General features: G+C 49.5%; 1 non-coding gene and 2 pseudogenes across 1 annotated transcript; all 3 read right to left on the bottom strand.

Annotated features, from left to right (window-relative positions):
* Positions 1 to 892: 892 nt before the first annotated feature.
* On the bottom strand, positions 893 to 1,011 carry LOC148811620 (5S ribosomal RNA; annotated as a pseudogene).
* A 537-nt stretch (positions 1,012 to 1,548) lies between these two features.
* On the bottom strand, positions 1,549 to 1,667 carry LOC148811621 (5S ribosomal RNA; annotated as a pseudogene).
* A 3,786-nt stretch (positions 1,668 to 5,453) lies between these two features.
* trnaf-gaa (transfer RNA phenylalanine (anticodon GAA)) lies at positions 5,454 to 5,526 on the bottom strand. Its single transcript has one exon. It is a non-coding gene; the product is annotated as a tRNA-Phe (tRNA).
* Between the last annotated feature and the right edge of the window lie 487 nt (positions 5,527 to 6,013).

Here is a 6,013-nt window from a genome sequence, read left to right on the forward strand (position 1 = left end):
CAAAGAAGCCATCTTCGCAGCAGTCAATATCGGGGCCTCACAGCTCAGGTGTCACACTTCAAAACTGGCAAGTCGGCTAATTTAAGCATAAACTCCAAATTTGTAACCATGCTCAAGACATTTTTCAAATGGTTGTGATGTTTTAGAACGCCCCACCATATCCCCCCGCCCCAAAATCACACGTGTTTTATCGAGAGTGAAAAGTAATCACGTTGAATTAAAATATGTAAGCTTATTTCAATGACAAATTCTCAACAACTTTTCAAAAGTTTGAAATGATTTTCCACGTACCGTGAACGTAAAGTCTTTAAACCTTAAAAATATTAACATGCAACCCAAGCCTCAAATGATGTGTGTTTCTCTAGAAAAGAAATTACATTGAATCAAAAAATGTAAAACTTATTTTATCTTTTGAGAAGAGCATTGTAGGGCGGGTCTTTATATTTTAGTGGATAGGTCATAAAAGTGTTAAAATAATTGAATAAGACACATTTAGCAGCGATAACTTATAAGCACGAGCAAAAATTGATCTTATAGATTATAGACGCTTATAGATTTTAACAATATAACAGACTTTACTAAAATGTTTACTTTTAAAATAAATATTACATCACAACATGTCCACACTCAGGCACCTGCCGTTAAAGGTTATGGGATGTAGAGATACAGTATATAAGGTTCATGATAAGAATAAATGGCTGGCGATAAACCTTTCCTCGATCCTTTGCGGACTTGTAAAACTGTTCATGATCAGAATAAAAAACGCTCACGCTATTACACAAGCACCCATGTCTCGCCAAAGCTGACAAATAAACAGACGGAAAAGCCGCACTGCACGTGTGAACAGGGGAATGAGCGAGCGAGTGGGGATAGGGCGCCTCCTGCGCTTAAAAGCTTACAGCACCTGGTATTCCCAGGCGGTCTCCCATCCAAGTACTAACCAGGCCCATCCCTGTTTAGCATCCAAAATCAGACAAGATCAGGCGTGCTCAAGGGGGTGTGGCCGTAAGCGAGAGCAGGGCTCACTGGCACCCTTCTTATAGAGAGGACAGCTCCGCCACATCTTTTACGACGCTGCTTTTTTTCCCTTGCGTTTTTCTCTTCTTCCCACGTTCTCTCTCTTCACTGCCTTCGTCCCCGCTCTATTTCACTTCAGCCTTTCACTCTTGCTTCCTTCCAATGAGGACGGAGCTGCGGGAGAAAGGGCGCTATAGAGGATCGCTGTGGAGAGCTGCTGCTGTGCTTTGACATCTGAGCTCTGTGGAAAATGATCTCAATACAATTCTGAAAAAGGCGACTCCCCGAACGCCAACCGAACAAGTCTCCACAGCCGAAGCGCTGTGTCTCTTTTCAGCTGGCGATAAACCTTTCCTCGATCCTTTGCGGACTTGTAAAACTGTTCATGATCAGAATAAAAAAGGCTCACGCTAATACACAAGCACCCGTGTCTCGCCAAAGCTGACAAATAAACAGACAGAAAAGCCGCACTGCACGTGTGAACAGGGGAATGAGCGAGCGAGCGGGGATAGGGCGCCTCCTGCGCTTAAAAGCTTATAACACCTAGTACTCCCAGGCGGTCTCCCATCCAAGTACTAACCAGGCCCGTCCCTGCTTATCTTCCGCAATCAAACGAGATCAGGCATGCTCAAGGGGGTGTGGCCATAAGGGACAGCAGGGCTCACTGGCACCCTTCTATTAGAGAGGACAGCTCCGTCACCTCTTTTACGACGCTGCTTTTTTTCCCTTGCGTTTTTCTCTTCTTCCCACGTTCTCTCTCTTCACTGCCTTCGTCCCCGCTCTATTTCACTTCAGCCTTTCACTTGTAGCGGCAATGGTTGTTAATAAGACAGAATTAAGTGTTGCTGTGCTTTTTCAAATGAGGCCCCATCTCTCTGTTCATCTCTGTGGTGCAGCCACAGAGAAACTATTCATGCAGGCTGATTTAAAGATGTTTTCTTTTGATAAGGGACAGCTCCCAAATGGGGATGCACTTAGCTAAGCCTGGCTATCATGATCAATGGTCATCCATTGGCGCCTATCTTTCTAGGGTGTGCCAGATGGACATCTGGACTGCATTCCTAAGTGTCAGGAGTAAGTGACTCACATCTCACCTTCAACAACCAATCAGGGACTGGTAGGGCCGAGTAACCTACGTGGGACTCTGATGCCCATGGAACTTTCAGCCAATGAACGAGCTGAAGTTCCTCCAGGTAAAAACAGGCAACACAGAGGGCCTGAGAGACTATTTCCTGGACTTTTCTAAAGGGAATTCAAAGGAGAATTCCAGGGCAGGACGGCCCAGGAGCCAAAGGCTCCCAAGGGCAGGACATTCTCGCAGCGCGCCTCCTGACCATCCTAAGAGTCAGCCTGGACAACCACGGAACGACCAGTGTGTCCGAGTGCCAGAACTTTCCTTTGTTCTAAGAGTCTAGAGCGGAGGTTGCCAGAGAGTAACCAGAGGATCCACCTGAGGTAAGCACCAGCAGCAAGCCTTGTGAACAGGTCGGAACTGTGGACAGCTGAATCACTATTCAGAACTAGCGCTTCATCAGGAATGAACCGGTCCTCTTCCTGACTTGCTGGGACCCACAGTCATCTTTTCTCCTGTGCACAAACTTTGCTAGTTAAAGCCAACACTAACTAGCCGGTCAGTGAGCATCTGCAGCACAGCACAGCCTGGCACGGAGCCAAAGAGCCCGCAGGAGATCTGAATCCCCAGAGATTGGATGAGTATTCAACTTCAATGCATTACAGCTTGAGAATTCAATTGTTATCCCAACCAGTTGATATCAATTTTATTCCTAAGAGTTATGTACTTGTTTTGAGTATCTAATGTAGAAGTTGTAACCAAGTTCAATTACGAAACGGTCTAAATGAATGATATACTGAACTTATGTCCTCTTGATATATGTAACTCTTTGTAACTGAATGAATATATATCTTTTGTATTCTGAAAACCGTCACGATAAGATCTGTTAGGTTTACATGCATATTTTATGTATTAATAAATGTATCCTCGTGTATTAGTACCTGTGTGTGTGTGTGTGTGTGTTGTTTGAGTTATATCGCATGGTTGGATTCTAAGGCCATTAAAAGAATCCATTTCGTGATTTACGGCTACAATTAATAATTGTCCCCTTAAATGCCCAAATTCTACATTAGTATAGTGGCAAGTATCCCCGCCTGTCACGCGGGAGATTGGGGTTTGATTCCCCACCGGGGAGTAGCTTTTCTTTTACCTCCTTAGAGAAAGGACTGCCTTTCACTTCTCTGTTTTCTTTCACAGCGTCGTGCACCTTTTCATTGCTCTCGCTTTCAGAGCCTCCGCACGGCACACGACTCGACATCAGGAAGCACATTGAAGTGAAAACAGGAAGCGCTGCGACATGCACTGTGCAGATCCCGCCACACTAAGAGGTGAGTGGGTCTGTTCGATGCACAAAGAACGCTTTGATAAGCGTCAAAGGCAAGTCATTCCGAGTTGGTCGTTTGTGTTTTCTGTTCAGACGCGAAATGCTGAAATGATCTCTCGGCTCCTCGGTTGTCATTTCTGCTCCGTAAAGAAATCACAGCACGCGTCGGCTTCCAGCACGGTGGGTCGGGACACGATGCCGGGGGTCGGAGAGAGCGATGTCTTCCTCGTTAGTATAGTGGTGATTATCCCCACCTGTCACGCGGGAGACTGGGGTACATCAGGACGCGCATTGGAGTGAAAGCAGGATGCGCTGCGACATGCACTGTGCAGATCCCGCCACACTAAGAGGTGAGTGGGTCTGTGCGATCACAGCGCTAGGCGAATCCCCAATCCCCTTTTGTGCGTGGCGACAAAAGATGCCGGTCTGTTTCCGCCCAGTTTCGAACCAGGGACTTTTCGCGTGTGAGGCAAACGTGATAACCACTACACTACGGAAACGGTGGCCAACCCTTCCCAGCGGCCCAGCGCTGAGTTTCGCCAATGCGACTCAGCTGCTTCCAGTGCCTTTATTAAAGTGCGCTGATGGACCGTGCTTTCTCTCCAGAGACCAGCACGCCTGTCATGGACGGAGCAGGAAAGGCGGCGCCACATTCTACAGCCCTTTCCACGCAATCGACGAAATCGGGCTACTGAAGTGGAGAAAATTGCCTCTCCAGAAAGTGCAAATATCATCTTGGAGAGTATAAATCCTATTGCCGAAGGTCAGCCCTGTCTACCAGAGTAACCCTCCCACCTCCTGCAGCGATGATCAGCTCGTCTCACACGCGAGAAGTCTTCGGTTGGAAACAAGCGCCCCCTCTTCTCGCGCGTTTTGCACGTTCGAGTGGTTTTAATGCGGCTCCTTCGTACACGGTGCTGATCTTTTGGAAAGCAGGAGGCAAAACTGACACGTTCCCATGCCGGGAGTCAAACCCGGGCCGCCTGGGTGAAAACCAGGAATCCTAACCGCTAGACCATATGGGAGCACACAACCCCGCTGTTCCGGGCATCATGCAAGCAAACTACATAAATATGAGAAAACACGCAAGAGAGTTGTCACTCAGAGTGTCGAAGGGTCGATGTATACTGGGGCTCAGTTGAAATGCAACGTCAGGACTTTTCCGAATTAGGTCACACGAAGAGAGCACAGCCTTTTCCGCCCTACCACGTGGGTATCGGTAACTCGCCGTGATCGTATAGTGGTCAGTACTTTGCGTTGTGGCCGCAACAACCCCGGTTCGAATCCGGGTCACGGCAGAATAGGGGCGTCTGCTTTGACTACTTGCGCGAATGAAGGCAAAAAAAAGCCAATGGATGTGAACGAACGGCGCTTTACAGAGGAGTACTGCCTGACTGGATCGTTGATGAACGACAGAGGCCACTCCGACCTCTTCTCGGTTTTCTTCAACGACTTACTAAGGATCTTCTTCACATTCGCCCATGCAGGGGAAGCCAGTTACACCAAAGCAAACGCAGGAAAGTGCATTTCAAGCAGAGACCAGGAGGGACTTGTTTACACCGAGAGTGGTCGGAGAATGGAACAATGCGCCCAGCCCTGTTGCTGGAGCCGATTCTTGATGAGATCTTGGGCTCACTGGATGCTAATCTTTCTGTTGTTCTTGCAGGTCCTGCGCTGCTTTTGAGCCGACAGAGCTCGTCCTGGTCTGTCGGCACAGCCCAATTGCAAATGATCGGCTCCGCGTACAGAAGGAACGTGCGTTTGGTACAAGAGTGCATGAAGGCACCGGAAATACATCGGGAACAAATGACCGGTCGCTCAAGACCTCTGTGAAGTACAGGAGCGTGCAACAAGAGGCTGTTTCCGCCCGGTCTCGAACCGGGGACCTTTCGCGTGTTAGGCGAACGTGATAGCCGCTACACTACGGAAACCTGCAGGGACCGCTGCTGGTGTCTCGCTTGCGTTTCAGGCTGAGAATGGGAAGCGTCACTTTAGGCAGGGGGCGCTGGAGAGAGGAACAAAGGGCGCGATGAAACAAAATGCCGAAACCCGGGATCGAACCAGGGACCTTTAGATCTTCAGTCTAACGCTCTCCCAACTGAGCTATTTCGGCAGTGCACAGAGCCCACAGCCACCTGCTCCAGCGGCATGAGCGCACCAAGAGGAGCGGGAGAGTGTTGCAGGAACGTCACTCAGAAGGAAAGCCACCCAGCTGCGCCCTCTGAGCTCTGTCCAGCGCATCTTCCTCGCATGGACTCCTGCCTGCGACGGGCAGGAAACAATTAGCAAGAACAGAACAGCACCCCATGGGTGTCTCATGACCACACCTTAGGTTGTGACACGTGCAGGTGTGAGGGGTTGCCGGGCTACTCTGGAGCAGAGCTTGGGCGGAGGGGGGGCGGGAAAGCAGACAAAGAGGTGACACCTCAAGGTCTGCACGATCACAGCTCTCCGCCGCCCCAGGCTTCCGCTCGATAAGCTACTGGACACACCCGCCCCTCCTCACACAGACCGTGGAAAAGCCCCCGAGTGGGAGGGCTCTCTCTTCCTCCCAGGAGCTCTTGGACACGACGCACAGACAGAGCGCGGGGAGCCGCCGC

This window comes from Atractosteus spatula (assembly GCF_055471065.1).
Source record: "Atractosteus spatula isolate fAtrSpa1 chromosome 10 unlocalized genomic scaffold, fAtrSpa1.hap1 SUPER_10_unloc_8, whole genome shotgun sequence".
Classification (NCBI taxonomy): Eukaryota; Metazoa; Chordata; class Actinopteri; order Semionotiformes; family Lepisosteidae; genus Atractosteus; species Atractosteus spatula.